This window comes from Elephantulus edwardii, unplaced genomic scaffold (assembly GCF_000299155.1).
Source record: "Elephantulus edwardii isolate Elephantulus edwardi_28Jun2011 unplaced genomic scaffold, EleEdw1.0 scaffold00036, whole genome shotgun sequence".
Lineage (NCBI taxonomy): Eukaryota > Metazoa > Chordata > Mammalia > Macroscelidea > Macroscelididae > Elephantulus > Elephantulus edwardii.
In genome coordinates this window covers 4,221,078-4,237,635 of record NW_006399786.1, presented here as the reverse complement: position 1 = coordinate 4,237,635, position 16,558 = coordinate 4,221,078, and positions in this window count along the sequence as shown.

Sequence of the window (16,558 nt, the reverse complement as noted above, 5' to 3'; positions counted from 1 at the left end):
ATCTCACCTGGGATCGTCCTCTACTGTCCTTCCACCCTTCTGAGCATGATGTTCATGATGGCAAGGATCAGTCCCTCCTGGCCATATGCCCACAGTATGTAAAATGAAGCTTCAAAATCCTAGCCTCCAAGGAGAAATTTGGTTTCACCCTTTTCAAGACAGACCTATTTGTTTTCTTGGAGGTCCATGGTATGCTCAAGACTTTTAATGGCACCACAACTCAAAGACATCAATTCTTCTTCTATCATCCTTAGTTATTATCCAGCTCTCTGATGCATAGCAAATAATTGTGAAGACCATAGACTGGGCCAGGTGCACCTTAGTCTCTAGACTGATATCATTGCTTCTCAGTACTCTGGAAAGGTCCCTGACAGCAGATTTACCTAATGCAATTCTTCCTTTGATTTTCTGACTGCTGGTGCCAAGAGTGTTGGTTGTGGAGATTCTATTTATTTGGGACTTATTTTACCATTAAACAATAATGTAAGTGCAGATGTCAACACAAAAGTAACTAGAATATTTCCTGTAGATTGTTGTTATGTATCATTTAATTGAAACCAACTCATGGTTAACAGTCAGCTTGTTTTCAGAGGCAGCAATTGCTCTTATTTGTTATCAAGTGCCATCTAGTCAGGTCTATGTATTATAAAATGAAATACTGTGCAATTCTTTGACATTCTTGCACTAGTAGGTCTATTTGAGCTCAAATATGAGCAAAGCAAAAGTAAAATGATGAATCATCTCACCAGAGTAATAATAGCAAAGTTCAATAAAATGGAAAAATATAAATACTGGCAAAGGTATGGAAAGATTAGGACTCTTATATACTACTGGTTGGACTGAAAAATAATACAACCACAGTACAAAATAATGTGACCTTTACATACCTATGTTCATTGCAGTTTTACTAATAACATTAAAACTATGAAAACAAGAAGTACCTATTGTCCGATGGATGGAGGAAACAACATAGCACAGGTATGTAATGGAATGCAACAATGAAGAAGGCTCAGAACACCTCACCAGGTGGATGATCCTGATGATAGCATGCTGAGCAAAGAAAGTCAGCCACAAGAGAACAATGGTATGATCCCATTACTATAAAAAGTTAAGAAAAGATTTACACACAGAAGAAACCATTTCTTCATATTTACTAGGAACTGGGGGAAGGGATAGGGAGAGAAATTCTCAGATAAGAGGCATATATTAAATTGGGTGAGGAGAAATCAACACACAAAACAACAGCATTAAGGAAAAGGAAGACACATGGAGATGCCTAAAAATTACAGATAACAAAAGTAAATACTATTTATTACATACACAATTTGGCATTTTTAATAATAACAAACTTTAATCTAAGAACAGTTATGAGCAAGATGAATAGGTATTGTTGTTGGTGTTAGGTGCTGTCAAGTCAAATAGAACTCATAGCGACCCTATGAACAAAAGATCTGAACCCTGCTCTATCCTGCGCCATCCTCACCCTTCCTGACACACAAGAATCCACTGCACTAGTCACCGCATAAATCCACTTGGTCAAGGATCAGATAGGCATAGGCAAATGAGATCATGTTGTTGTTGTATACCACCAATTCAGAAGCAACCCATAGCTGACCCTCTGGTGGGTTTTCAGAGGAAGTTATTTGCATGGGAGAAGATTGCCCCATCCTTCTCCCGCGGAGCAGCTTGTGCCCTCAAACTGCATGCCTTGGGGATTGCAATGCAGCTTCTTGCCACTAGGCCACCAGAGCTCCCTGAAAAAATTTGGAACAGAGTAGATATATAGATATATAGTAGATATATATATATAGTAGAGATATGTATAGTAGCTATATAGTAGCTATATATAGTATTAAAAGATATATATAGTAAATTAAATATTTATATTAAATAAATATAAATATGCATCTAAAAGATATGGAGACTAAGGTGCATCTGGTATAGGCCATGATCTTTGCAATCACTTGTTATGTGTCAGAGAGCTGGACAATGACCAGAGTGGATAGAAGGAGAATTGATGCTTTTGAGCTGTGGTGCTGGAGAAGAGTGCTGAGGGTACCATGGACTGCTAAGAAAACAAACAGATTCATCTTAGAGAGGGTTAAACCAGGCTGCTCCTTGGAGGCAAGGATTCTGAGACTTTGTCTGACATACTTTGGTCATGTTGTAAGGCAAGACCGGTCCTTGGGGAAGGACATCATGCTTGGGAGGGTGGAAGGCAGGCACAGGAGGGGAAGGCCCTCTGGGAGGTGGATTGATTCAGTGACTGGGGCAATCGGGATGAGTGTGTTGGAGACAGATTGGCAGAGGACAGAGCAGAGTTTAGAGCTGTTGTACATAGGGTTGCGGCACATAACAACCAACTCTATATATCTATATATATCTGCTGTAAATAGATCCGTGTATGTAAGAAGTCTATTGGCTTGTGTGTTTGGTTGTGTGTTGGTCTACTAACCTGAGACGTCAGCCATTCAAATCATTAGTTGCACTGTGGAGGAAAAGAAGAGGCAATCTTGCTCCTGTTAAGATTGGCCCAATCAATCACTGTAATAATTATTAATCAGAATCAACTCCACAGTGAGGGGTTATAGTAATCTATACTGAAGGCAATAGTCTTCGATTTTCATCAATAAGTGCTTCAGGTCTTCATTTTTAACAAGAAATATTATATAATATACAGATCATAGGTTGTTAATGAGTGTTCCTTCAATACTATTGACACATTCCTCTTCCTGTTGTGCAGCTTCTCAGATTATTTGTTCAACGTACAGATTGAACAAATACAATGAAAGAGTACAATCCTGACATGTATTCCTCACTTTAACTCATGCAGTGATTTCATTTGCTTGCTGAAAATGCACACGACTTGAAGCACTGAGAAAGAGCAAACACTGCAGCCTTCAGTCAAGATTGCACTCTAGTGTAAAAAAGAAATAACTAAATAAATCCAAAAGTCCTTAAATTCAACTAATAGATAACACCATGATAATCAGAGGAAATAAAATTGTAAGGGATTTACTTGTATCTACAACCAATGTCCATAAATTGTTCCAAAGAACACAGTGCTTTGAGTAAAATTGCTGCAAAAAAAACCTCTTTAAAGTGCTGACGAGCAGGATGTCACTTTGAGGACTATCATGGATGCAAAAGCTGGACAATAAATAAGCAAGAAGAAAAATTTTTGTCTTTGAATTATAGTGTTACCTAAGATTATTGAATATATCACAAATTGTCAGAAGAAGGAACAAATCAGAAGAAGTACAGCCAAAAATGATTCTTGGAGATGGAATGGCTATACTTTTTCTCATGTACTTTAGACATGTTATTGGGAGGAATCTGAAGAAGAGCATCTGGAGAAGATAAAATATGTTGTTGCTGTTGTTATGTGCCGTCGAGTCGTTTGCGACTCATAGCGACCTTATGTACAACAGCCCTAAACCGTGCTCTATCCTGTGCCAATAGCATTGCCTCTGTCACATCCATCCCGATTACCCCAGTCACTGAATCAATCCACCTCATAGAGGGTCTTCCCCTCCTGCGCTGCCCCTCCACCCTATCAAGCATGATGTCCCTCTCCAAGGACCTGTCTCTCCTTACAACATGTCCAAAGTATGTCAGATGAAGCCCCAGAATCCTTGCCTCCAAGGAGCAGCCTAGTTTAACCCTCCCTAGGATGAATCTGTTTGTTTTCTTGGCAGTCCATGGTACATTCAATACTCTTCTCCAGCCCCATAGCTCAAAGGTGTCAATTGTCCTTCTATCCTCCCTAGTCATTGTCCAACTCTCTGATGCAGAACAAGTGATTGCAAAGACCATGGCCTATATCAGGTGGACCTTAGCCTCCAGAGAGATATAGAGTCAGCAAAAAAAAAATACCTTCAACAAGATGGACTAATAAAACATCTCAAATGTAGATTTTAATAAAGCAAAGATTGCGAGGATGATGCAAGACTGGGCAGTGTTTTACTCTGCTGTACATAAGAGTCATTGTCAGTTGGAATTGACACAACAGCTCATGTAAAAAGACCAAGGGAAATATGGAGATGGCCATATCTGACCGTTATCAACTTCACAAGGGGAACTGTCCCCATCAACAACATCAACCAATTCCCATGAGGTCAGACATGTCCGCCACACTCCTGTACCTCTTTCAACTCATCTCAGCACCAATCTTACTGCTTTACTGGGTTCAAAATACAAAGTGATAGATCACAGACACATAGCACCATACTGAGAAAGTTAAAAGGTTATAATCCAGGTTAATAACAGAATTTAGTCAGCGTATCTTCAAAAATGTGCTCACAGGAACTTTAGCCTTGATACTTGTGATTTAAGGCCAATGTTACAAAGTTCTCATTCCTACCAATATTGGCTTTCCTTCCATCCCCCAGTTGTCCAACAAACTTGGGCAAAGGCTCTTAGCTTAGCTCTGGTTCTGTCTGTGTGGTTGAGGGTCGCAGTCCTCCACAGACATGTGAAGATAACTCCATCTTATGTGGGTTCTGTTCCAGCTATGGCTGCTGCTGCCATAAGTGTAACTGTAGCAAGAATTTCTGGGCCTAAAGGACATTTGTTTGTTTGTTTGTTTGTTTTGTCTTCACTGATGGGGAAAGTGATCCTTTTCCTGCTGCTGGATCACTCAATTTAATAGTGAGACTAGCCAATCCCCTTGAAGATTAGTGAGACTGAAAAATCCCCTCTGGATTGATGAGAGAGCCAATCTTCTTGTGGATAGGCTAACAAAACCTATTGACATAGTCCCACCCATCCACATGGTCAAATCAGGCAATTATTAGACAAGTGATAATGAAAAAGCACCTAATAACAATTTTCAGAAGTAGAACATCAGACCTTTCTTTCTAGTCTCTTTTCATTTGGAAACTCCACTGAAACTTACCCACAATAGATGACTTTCCTGGTATTTAAAATACCAGTGACAGAGCTTCCTGCATCATAGCAACAAGCAAACCACCACATTAAGAAAAAAGGGAGAGGTGGGGAATAACAGAAGGGTAGAAAAAAAGTAGTTAATTTGCCCTAATGTCCTACACAGAAAACCAGGGTTTCGATCTCTTCCATGCCTTGTAATCATCACACTCCAAGTCAGTCACTACTATCTGTGGTGGGCATCCACAGAGTCAGTCCATTAGATATGACACTGGGAGGTAGGTTTTGATTTCCCCTCTCTCCTTGTTCTGTTGCTTAGCACAGCTCCTGTCTATGTGAGATGGCATAATCAGTCAAGCAGTGTAGGGGTGCATTGGGCTTTCAGTCTCTAAAATGGGATGACTTGTCTATTAACCAAAGGAGACTGCATTATCTACTGCATTCTTCACTAAGAGTCAGCCAGGATTCCATTCTTCTAAAAAAGGCTTAGAGAAAGAACAAGCTAAGATTAATACGTTTGCAGTTTACAGAAATAGCTTCCTTTGTGAAGGTTTATGACACATTCCTGACTTTTTTCTAAGATGTCTTTGAGCATTGCTGGAATGTAATACACCAAGGATTAGCCTTTTTCCTAGTGAGCTGAGAAGTTTGCAATATGAAAGCATCAAGAATTGCTTGTAAATGCCAGGTATTTAAAGTCCCCAACATAATGACTTCTTAATAAAACTACTCATAAGTGAATGCAAGTAACAGGTCCTATTTAATCAGTCAATATAATCTGATTTAACTGGATTAAAAGAGGCATCTAGATTTCCAGTAATTCACGGAATTTGTGTTATATTGAACAACACCTATCCTACAAAGGTGAGTGAGAACTTTCTCTGAGGCTATCTTTTCTGATCACGCCCAACATATTTTCCGTGTTAAAGGCTGTTGAGTAGGTTTCAACTCATAAAGACCCTTCGTACAACCCTAAGGAACTATCCTGTCCTGTGCCATCCTTGCAGTCACTGCTATGCTTCATCCCATTGTTTCAGCCACTGTGCTCGCCTCTTGCTTCATCCACACTCACCCACAGCATCATCAGGGGCCCTTTCTGATATGCCATCAGGAGAGCTCCCACATCTCTATCTGTCATATTCTAAAATCACAGAACTGTACAGCTTCTCTGAAGATGGTGGGGTCAGTGAGTCAAAGGCCCAGAGAAGCAGGAGCCGCCACCACTGTATCTACGCCCTGAGGTCACCACCCAGAGTCTTCGGTGACCAGACACTTCTGTGACTGTCTCCTCAGAGTGTGAGATCTGATCCTCCCCACTCCCCCTTCCTCTCTGGCTGCTTCACCATTCTCAACCTCAAATGTGGTCTGTTTGCCAATGAGTCCTTCTCTAGGGACTCATCCCTCCCAATAACATGTCCAGACTGTAAAACCAAGTGAGAAGACCTCATTAAATCAGCCAGTCATTGTTGAGTCAACTCATGGCAGAACTTGAAGATGTTTTTTAAAATCTTCTCAAACCTTAGGCTCTACCATTCTTGTTATGATTACCAATCTCTTGACTTTCTCCTCCCTGTTATACTGGCCCTAACCATATTTCTCTCCTCCCATCCCAGCCTTTGTTTTTGCCAAACCCCTCACCTGAAAGCCCTTTTCCCCACTCAGTACTTGCCCTCCTGCCCACCTCTCTCTCCTGTGATCCTTCTTCAAAATGTGGGTCTAATCTCACCTTTCAGGATCGTTCTCTGACAGCCTTGACCTTCTTGAACTCTGGTATTCAGCCAGTAATTTAGTTAATCAACAGCTAAGAACATGGCTTCTGCCCTCAGGGAACTTGTAATACCCAGAGAAGCTGATTGACTCAGACCTAACCACGTTTTACCACCAAATAAATACAAGCCAAACCAAATGGACCTCACCTGATGGATTACAAAGGAATCAAATTGATAAACATCTGTGGAAAGAATTGTTAGAGAAACTCTGTATCAGCTGTGAACACCAAACCAGGTGCTGACGGTGGAACAGACAATCAATTACTAATGTCCAGGTTCAAATTAAAGCTAAAGAAAATGAAAATAAATCCACAAGGACAAAAATATAACCTTGAGTTTATCCTACCTGAATAAAAAAAAAAATTCATCAACAAGTTTGAGGCATTTGAACATTAATGAAGACCAAATGGGCTGCAAGATTATATCAAAGATATCACTCGTGAAGAAAGCAAAATATCATTACAAAGATCCTTACCACTGGGCCAATTGACAGCATCATGATAGTTGGTAAAAAGACTGAGGTTGTTAATGATTTCATCTTGCTTGAATCCATCATCAGCACCCTTGGCACCATCAGTCAGGAAATCAAAAGTTGTATTATATTGGAGAAATCTGTTGTCAAGGACCTCTCTAGAGTGCTAAAAAGCACACTGTTATGTCAGTCTAGAGACTAAGATGTACCTGAGCCAAGCCATGTTCTCAGTTGCTTGTTATGCTTCTGAGGACTGGACAATGACTATGGATGACAGAAGAAGAATCAAAGCCTTTGAGTTGTGATGCTGGAAAAAGTATTGAGCATAACGTGGTCTGCCAATACAACAAACAGGTCTGTCCTGGGAGGGTGAAACCAAGGTGCTCCTTGGAAGCAAAAGGATTTTGAAGTTTTGTCTCACATACCTTGGGCATGTTGCCAGGTGGGGACCAGTCCTTGGAGAGCGACCTCATTCTTGGAAAGATGTAGAGGAGAGGAAGATCTTGGATGAGATAGATTGACATAGTGATTGTGGTAATGGGGTCAGGTGTGTCAGATGGTGCGGTTGGCTCAGGATAGTCTGAGGTTTAGAGCCATTGTTTGTAAGGTCACTATGAGTCATAGTCGAGTCAATGGCATATAACAACAACAACAACAACAGTGTGTCAACAGCTCAGCATGAAATCACCACCAAGAATGGCAGACAGAGCACGTAGGGTGCAGCTCTGTGGAGTTTGTCTGTGTTCCTTTACCTACTTAAATTTCAGAGTACAGTTTGAAATATTTTAATTACCTTATAACAGTTTGAGTGTAAGTTCATGAGCAAATTGGCTTTTTGTTTAACAATTCGCCTAATATTTTTATTTATGTTTTCAAAAGCAATAAGTAATCTTTTCCTTCCTATTACTAATTTAAGAGCTCTAGGTTCTACATGGTCATTTGTCTGTTGCTTTGGCTCTGATTTAGGTAATGAGAGGTATAACAAGACCTTTCCCAATCATGGCCATCCTATGTGAAGATATACAAAATAGCCCCCATTGCCACCATGTAAAATGGAAAAGTCAAACTAGAACACAGTGGCCCAACACCCTCCTGTTGTTACAAGCTGTAGAGTTGATTCCAACTCATACAACCCCATGTGGCAGAGTTAGAACTGCCCTACAGAGTACCCAATGCTGTCATATTTAGGGGAACAGATTTCCAGGTCTATTGTCCTTCAGAACCACTGATGGACTCAGGTAACTATTAGAAGCTGAGTACTTAATCATCATGTGCCACCAGGACACTCTAGACAACTACTACCAACCATAAAGATGAACTCATGATTTGGAAAAATTCATTCTCAAAATCAGAGCTATGAGGAATAGGATGAAATGGAAGATTGTCTGAGAATTTGGAAGCTCTGCAGATTGGGTTGTGATGTTTCTCAAGAGGACAGAGTTGGGGTCCAATTAATATTTTCTTCCAAAATCTCTGGTGTTGATGAAAATTGCAGAGAACCTTCCCAGAGGACATTATTTTCCAGGATAGAATTGCTGACTTTGACTGGATATGAGCAGAACCAGTTTGACAGCATGGGGCAAGACCAACCACCATTTAAATAAGATGTATCAGAACACCACTAATGACTGTAAAACATAGCCAAGAAGCCCACCGCCCTAGGCAGTCCAGCTGAAGGCAGTGATAAAATGCACGGGCCAGGGTATTCTGACCATTGACACTGAGCAGTGGGGAGGGATGGGGAAGTCCTAAGTCAGTTTGCCTCTTGATGGGTGTAACTGACAATGATGGTATCAAGAATTGACCCAAGCCAGCCAAATGTGAAGAGAAGAATGGGTCTCGAGTAAATGTTGAAGCATTTGGCCTGCTCTTGGATACTTGGTGTAAGAGTATCCACCTGGGTCATTATGCTCCCTGCTGATTCTGTCCTGGTCAGATCAGGTGGCCTGGTCACCCGAGACTGTCTTTCATCTGGGATAAGTTCAGGTTTCTTTGCTATGACTCATTTCCCCAGCTCATGTAAGTGGAAAAAATTAACCAGACACCTGATGATTCCAGTCAATTTCTGCAGCTTATCAGGGGTGGTCTGGCTTGTGCAGATAATTAAAGCACTCAAAGTTAGTGGTTCAAACACACAAAGGCTCCTCAGAAAATGGTCTAGAAATCAACTTCCAGAAGGTCATAACCTCAGAAACATCATGGAATATCTCTACTCAGCACCTTAGGGAGGCCATGAGTCAGAACTGACTTCGCAGCAACTAACAGCAGCTGGCTAACACCAAGCCATCACTGTAAGGTCAACTCTGACTTGGCAACTGCCCCATAAGATTTCCAAAATTGTTATCTTTACAGAAGCAAAGGGCCTCATTTTTTAAGAAGGCCTGGTGACTTTGAACCACCAATCTTTGGGTCAGCATCCAAGCTTATTAACCACTGTGCTACCAGAACAAAGGGATAAATGCATAGGAACATGGATTCATTGCCTGTTAATAATTAATAGTCCATGCCACTCTCTTTCTCTCTTTTTTAAATTTTAATTGTGATATAATGGATGTTTATTAAAAAGTTGGATATTCTTTTTTTATTGTTGTTTCTAAAAATTTTACTATATTTCAAATCAGTATGTTAGTTCCTTTCAGCTCCTTCATTGCCAAACCTGGGGGCAGGGACAGCTTCGGCTTCTCGGCCTTCTCTTTGTCTGTGATGACCAGGGTATAAAGGTACTTGCTGCACCGAACCTTAAACTTTACATTACCCTTATTTTTCTTTTTCTTTTTCTTTTTTTTTATTATTTTGTGTGCTTGTACCATCAAATCAGATCTGACTGGTACAGGAGGATAATTGCGCCTCCTTCTCCGGCAGAGCCTCTGGTGGATTCGAACCGTGTTTCTCTGGGATTGCAGTGCAGCTTCTTGCCACTAGGCCACCAGAGCTCCCCTACCCTTATTTTTCTTGATCTTAACAGATTTGGCATCCTTTCGCCTGGTCATGAGCAGGAAGTCTTTTATTTCCTCAATTTTTTGAGGCAAAGCATGGGGGGCTGCAGGTATGTGCCAGTACCTGGCACAAGATTGCCCCGGATTAGTACCACCAAAGATATGGCTGGCTGAAAAGTTGGATTTTCATTCATTCATTATTGCACATTTTCCTCTTTCCCCCTCCCTTCTCCTTCCTCCAGTCACTTTCATTTTTTGAAATATTCATTCATTGTTGAGGTTTCATCCTCCTCCTTTTCCCTTCCTCCTCCCCCAGCTAACCTCCTTCTTAATGACAATAATAGAAATATATTTAAGCTGTATATGTACTATGAGGAAGAAGAAATGTTAATTTCTTTACACAAATGGTGGTGCAGATAACAGAAATTAACTAAGATTCAGACAATAGAGAGGAAGGTTGTGGTTTTAAACATTAGGAATGTTTTTCTATCCTTGAGGGAAAACAATTCAAAATAAAAGCCCCTCAAATTCATTGCTATTGAGTCAGAACTGACTTATAACAGACCCTTCAGGTGGTTTTTAGACACTGCAGAAGACTGTCCACATTTCCTCCTCAGAGCAGCTGGTGGATTCAAATCACCACAGAGGTGCTGCCTTCTAGTTAGTAGCTCAACTCCATATAGATTACTCACCAGAGCTTCATTAAAAACAATTCATAAGGTTCAAAATAAATTAATGATCTCTCTTATCTATAGTTAATTCCAGTTGAAGGTATGCTGTGGTCAGAATGCTAAAGTTCAATGTAGCTACAGGCTTGCTGAACACCAATAAGCGTGCACGGCACAGCCTGTAAAACTGCTACAGCTTATGACGTAAATCATAATAGCTTAGACCTCCAGTGCAAGGCAGGTGTGCACTCAAGCTTTGCATGAGTGTAACGTTAATTACTAAGGGACTCCAGCCCAAAACATCTTAACAAACAAAACCAAGAACTTTTGTTGTTGTGTTGTTGGGTGCCATGGAAACCGCTCTAGCCACTCACTGGTCCTGTATTATGCTCATAGTTATTGTGATGTTTGAACCCATCATTGCAGCTGCTGTGTCAGTTGGTCATGTTAGGATTCTTCCTCTTTCTAGCTGACCTTCAACTTTACCAATTACGATGACCTTCTCCAGAGACTGCTCCTTCCCAACAACATGCCCAAAGTATCTGAGATGAACTCTTACCATCCAGGAGGATACATTTCATAAAGCTCAGCTACGATATGAAAGATCAGCAGTTGGAACTCTGTAGTGGTTCCAGGAAGAAAGATGAGCAATATACTTCCCTAAAGATTCTAAAAAACCAAACTCATTGCCATGGAGTTGATCCCAACTCATAAAGAAACTTCATCAGATTTTCAAAGCTATAAATCTTTATGGGAGGAAACGGTGGCTCCTTCTCCAACAAAACAACCAGAAATTTTGACAGCTGGCCTTCAAGTTAATGGTCCAACATGTTATGAACTACACCACCAGGAATTCTTCAGTAAAGATTCACTCACTCACTCTCAGCAAGGAGATTCCAACTCGTAGTGATTCTTCATCAAGCTTCTAAGGTTGTAGATCTTAATGAGAGGAGACTATCTCTCTTTTTCCAGGGAAGCTGTTGGTGGACTTACACCACTGGGGATGTAAGGTCTTTTGCTTAAGAGCGCAATAAGCTATGGACTGTGGCACCAGAGATACTTTCTTTAAGATTATAGCATTGGAAATCTATATAGCAGTTCTATTCTGCCTTACAGAGTGATGCTGAATGGAAATCTACTGGATAACAACAGAAAAACCAAGAATGGAGGCGTGGTATTCCATGCTGAAGGGATAGTTTGGATATGCATTTCATAAAGCAGCAAAGTATATTAGAGAAAAATGTGTGATTCAGATTAGCTTGAATAAAGAATCTGGGTAACAAACACGAACAAGAAATTTGGGATCATATTCTGGAAACTACTGTATTAGTCGAGTTCAAACACTATAAAGTCTCTACCAATGATCCAATAGGAGGAGTTTACGGAGAGGAATTAGTTACAAAGTAGTTGGGAGAGCTGAAAAATGAAGTAGGGGACAGTGAAGCTGCCTTCAGACTAACATCACCAAGAAGCTGCTAGTCAGAAGTAGAGTCAGCAATTGGAGGAAGAAATACTTCTTTGTCATGTGTTTAGAACTGAAATATAACTGGCTACCATTATGGAATAATCTGATCTAAATTATGAAAAAGAATCTTGATCAACAGAGGAGAGAAAAGGGAACAAAATGTAAAAATCTCAATGACATCCACACATTCTGGAGTTACCAGGACTGAACAAACATCCAGAATTACCACCTTGAAAGAATTTTAAACCTTAAATGAAAACTTTCTCCAGAAATCTGCCTGAAGTCAAATAATGTTTCAGCATAATTAATAAAATATATCTGACTTGAGCATTGTGCTTTCCCAAAAGATTTACCTGTGAGGGATCAAATTGACAATAACAGCTTGTAGGATTAATCAAGAAGCCTTTAGGGCAGTGGCTTTACATTAATGGTGGTGGGAAACTTTGGAAAAGGATAATGAGACCAACTTTACAACCTGAAGAATATAAACTGTTACAGAACAATATATGTAGAACTTGTTGAAATAGTGTGTCCTTTGTGATATAGGTAGATATAGATGATAGAGATAGATAGATAGATAGATAGATAGATAGATAGATAGATAGATAGATAGATATAGATAGATAGATATACAGGTTGTGCTGCTAACCCAAAGGTATTGTCTCTGTTCAAATTCACCAATGCTTCTGAAGGTGAAAGACAGGCAATCTCCCCCTCTTGTGATTTATAGCCTCCAAAAATCCCTGGGAGGTCAGCTATGGCCTGATTCTACGTGGACAATAATGGGTGATAATGAGTTTAAAGACTAAGTTGTGCCTGATCTAAGCCATGGTATTTTTAATTACTTTTAATTTTTCATTTACTTTCTCTGCATCTGGAAGTTGGACTGTGAATAAGGATGACAAAAGAAGAATAAATGCTGTTGAATTGTAGTATTGGAGAAGAATGTTAATATCCCATAAACTGGCAAGAGAACAAGCAAGTCTGTCTCAGAGGAATTACAATCAAGGTACTCCTTAGAGGCAAGGCTAGTGAAATATACTTCAGGTATGTTGTCAGGAAGAGTCAGTACTTGGAAAAAGACATTATGCTCGCAAGGTAGACAGTCAGAGAAAGAAAGGAAGGCCCTTAACAAGATGAATTGACACAGGGACTATAACAAAGGCTTCTACATTTCAGAGATGGTGAGGTGGCTCAGGATAGGGCAAGGTTCAGATCTATTCAGGATTGATGAGTTGTAGTCAGCTCTCAATAGCACCTAACAACAGCAACAACACTCACAGGGCTGGAGCATGAGGACTCTTACCGAAACCCATGGTTGAAACCAATCATGAGCTAATTGACAAGGAAGATTTGGGAATATAATTAGCAAGATAGCAAAGTTCAACACAGCAACAAAGAACAAATGCTAGCAAGGTTGTGGAGAAAATGGAACCCTTATTCACTGTTGGTGGGAGTGTAAAATGTTGCAACCACTATGGAAGGCAGTATGGCACTTTCTCAAAAAGTCAGAAATAGAAATACCATTTGACCCAGCAATTCCACTGCTGGGAATAAACCCTAAAGAATTCAGAACCGCTACCCAAGCAGATATGTGCACACCCATGTTTATTGCTGCATTGTTCACAATAGCAAAGAGATGGAAACAACCCAAGTTCCCATCAACAAACGAATGGATAAAGAAATGGAAAATTTTGCTTCATTGAAAAACAAGGAACTCATGAAGTATTATACAAAATGAGTGACCCCGGAGGACATTATGCTGAGTGAAATATCTCAGTCACAAAAGGACAAATACGGCATAATGCCACTGTTATAAAACAGGACTGACATTGGGGTTGGAGGGAAACTAAAAAAAAGAGGGGATAAATAAGTACTTGCATTGAAACAGATGAGAGAAAGAACTGCTTAAAAGGGATATATGATTCGATATTATTTGCATGATAATAGCCCAAAGTAAGAGCTACATAGTATAGTGGACCAGGGTGGGTGTGGGGAATTGTACAACAATGAAAGATTTTTTTTTTTCAAATAGAAAATCGAACTGGGTGGGGAATGGGCTGGGAAAAAATGTGCAACAATGAATGAATGGAAATACAAGTTGTCTATAAAATATCATTAAAATCTCAATTAAAAAATAGCATCTAAAAAAAGAAGAAGTGGTCTGTATATAACAAACAATGAAATACTTTAGCTGGGGCTCAGGGTAGGAGAATGTAGAGTTCACAGCACTGGAAAATGACAACAAGACCCACAATTGACTATTTTAGTTATGTTACTTTGGTAGATTAAATAATGCTCTCCCATAGATGTCCACTCTTTATTCCAAGAGCCTTGTCAAAAGGACTTTGAGGATACAATTCAAGATCTTCAGATGAGAGTATAATAGATGTCCCAGGTGAACCAGATTTAATCATGAGGGCTTTCCTAGAAAGGGCAAAAGAGGACTATTGAGAAGGACATGTGACAAAAGAAGCAGTGGTTGGAGTGTGGCATTTGAAGATGGAGGAAGGGGCCACAAGCCAACTAATGCAGGCAGCCAGTGTCATCATTGTGGTTTTATCCATGGAGCTGATTCCTAATTCCTACTCAGGGCAACCTTAGGTGCTGCAAAGAATTGCTCCACAGGATTTTCTTGCAGGAGTGGCATCCACTTCCTAAACAACATGCCTCCAGAAACCCTATGAACTTTGATAAATGTCGATAGTTATAGAGGGGCTTCAGGCCTTTTGTTCATAGGGTTGCTATGAGTCATGCTCGACTCAAAGGCAATCAACAACAACCACCTTAACAGAAGCAGATCACCAGACCCTATCTCCTGTGGCACTACTGGGTTCCAACTATGAACTATCAACTTTTAAATTAACTGTTGTTATGTACCGTGGAGATGGAATCATTAAGCCACCAGAACAGTCCAGTGGAAACATCTGCACCATCTAAACAAGGGTGCCCTGGTGGTTTTGTGGGTAACCAGTTGCACTGCTAGCCCAACAGCAGGCAATTCAAATCCATTAGTGGCTCCACAGGAGAAATATCGGCACCCTCCTCCCATGTCATTTACAGCTGATGAAAACCTACTGGAAGGTCAGCTAGAGTTGATTCTGACTCAGTGGCATTGAAACAGTATAAAGATTAAGGAAATAGATGATCCCTTATGGCCTCTAGAAGGAGTCAGCACTGCTGACATCTTGACTTCATCCCAGTGAAATTTATTCCAGGCTCCAGAGCTGTGAAAGAACAGATTTATATGATCTTAAGTCGTTAAGTTTCTGGTAACTTAAATTATATTACATCTGCAATAAAATGGTTGAAATGAACAAATGAAAGAAATTCTATATTATTTGAAATTGTTCCCAAAGTCTTAAAAAACAAAAAGACTTTCTGCAATTTGAACCATCTGGAAATATAGGCGATCCTACAAATTTCCAGATACAAAGCAATGCAAGTCTTTGAGGTGAACAGGATGTCCAATTGACATAGCAACTACACAGTGGGCTTAAGCATTTTCAAGATCATGGGGATCTATTGTTCATAGAGTCACTAGAAATCATCACCTCAACATCATCTACCACTCAACCACAGTTCCTGCCTGTCCCAAGCCCTATCAAGTCTCATGTGATTTTTTTTTAAGCACTTAAAATGTCTCTCCAGAACTCCATCTGAGATGTATACCAAATAGTACCTTAAATGTCGCTGTGCCCTCAAATTCTCTATTTCAAAATGCACTTCTCTGAAGACTGGAGATGGGTGTGGTACCGCCTGTCCAGTGCAAAGCTGGACTGACAAGTGCTCCAACAGCCTTGAACACAGTATCATAGCAACACTCATTTTTCTGCTAAGCCAGACTTGTCCTGAAGTCTCAAATTCCTCTTCAGCCTTAGGAAGCTGTCTTAGTCACCTAGTGCTGCTCTAACAGAAATACCACAGACTTTAAAGGTTGAAAATACATTTCTCACAGTGCTAGAGGCTAACGTCCAAATTAGAATCTCTGTTTTAATGCAGTTTATAGTTCAATCTACAAGTGTGTCGCTTATTCCTTGGTATATAGACAATTCTCTTCTGGTCTCTGTAGCTTCATCTGTGTCTCTGTTCATTGCATTCTTTTTAGAACTAGAAGTAAATTTGGAACTCACCTTACTAGTTTTTTCCTAGTCAATACAGTAAAGAAAATGTTTTCCAAACACAATTGTCTTCACAAGTGAAAGCGTTATGATTCCAATATGTATTTAAAAGGAAGACAATATAATCCCTAGCAGAACTTTTACATGAAAAGCAGAAAGAGAACCTGAAACTTGGTAACCTGATCTCTGTCGGTCCATCTGTGTGTGTGTGTGTGTGTGTGTGTGTGTGTGTGTGTGTGT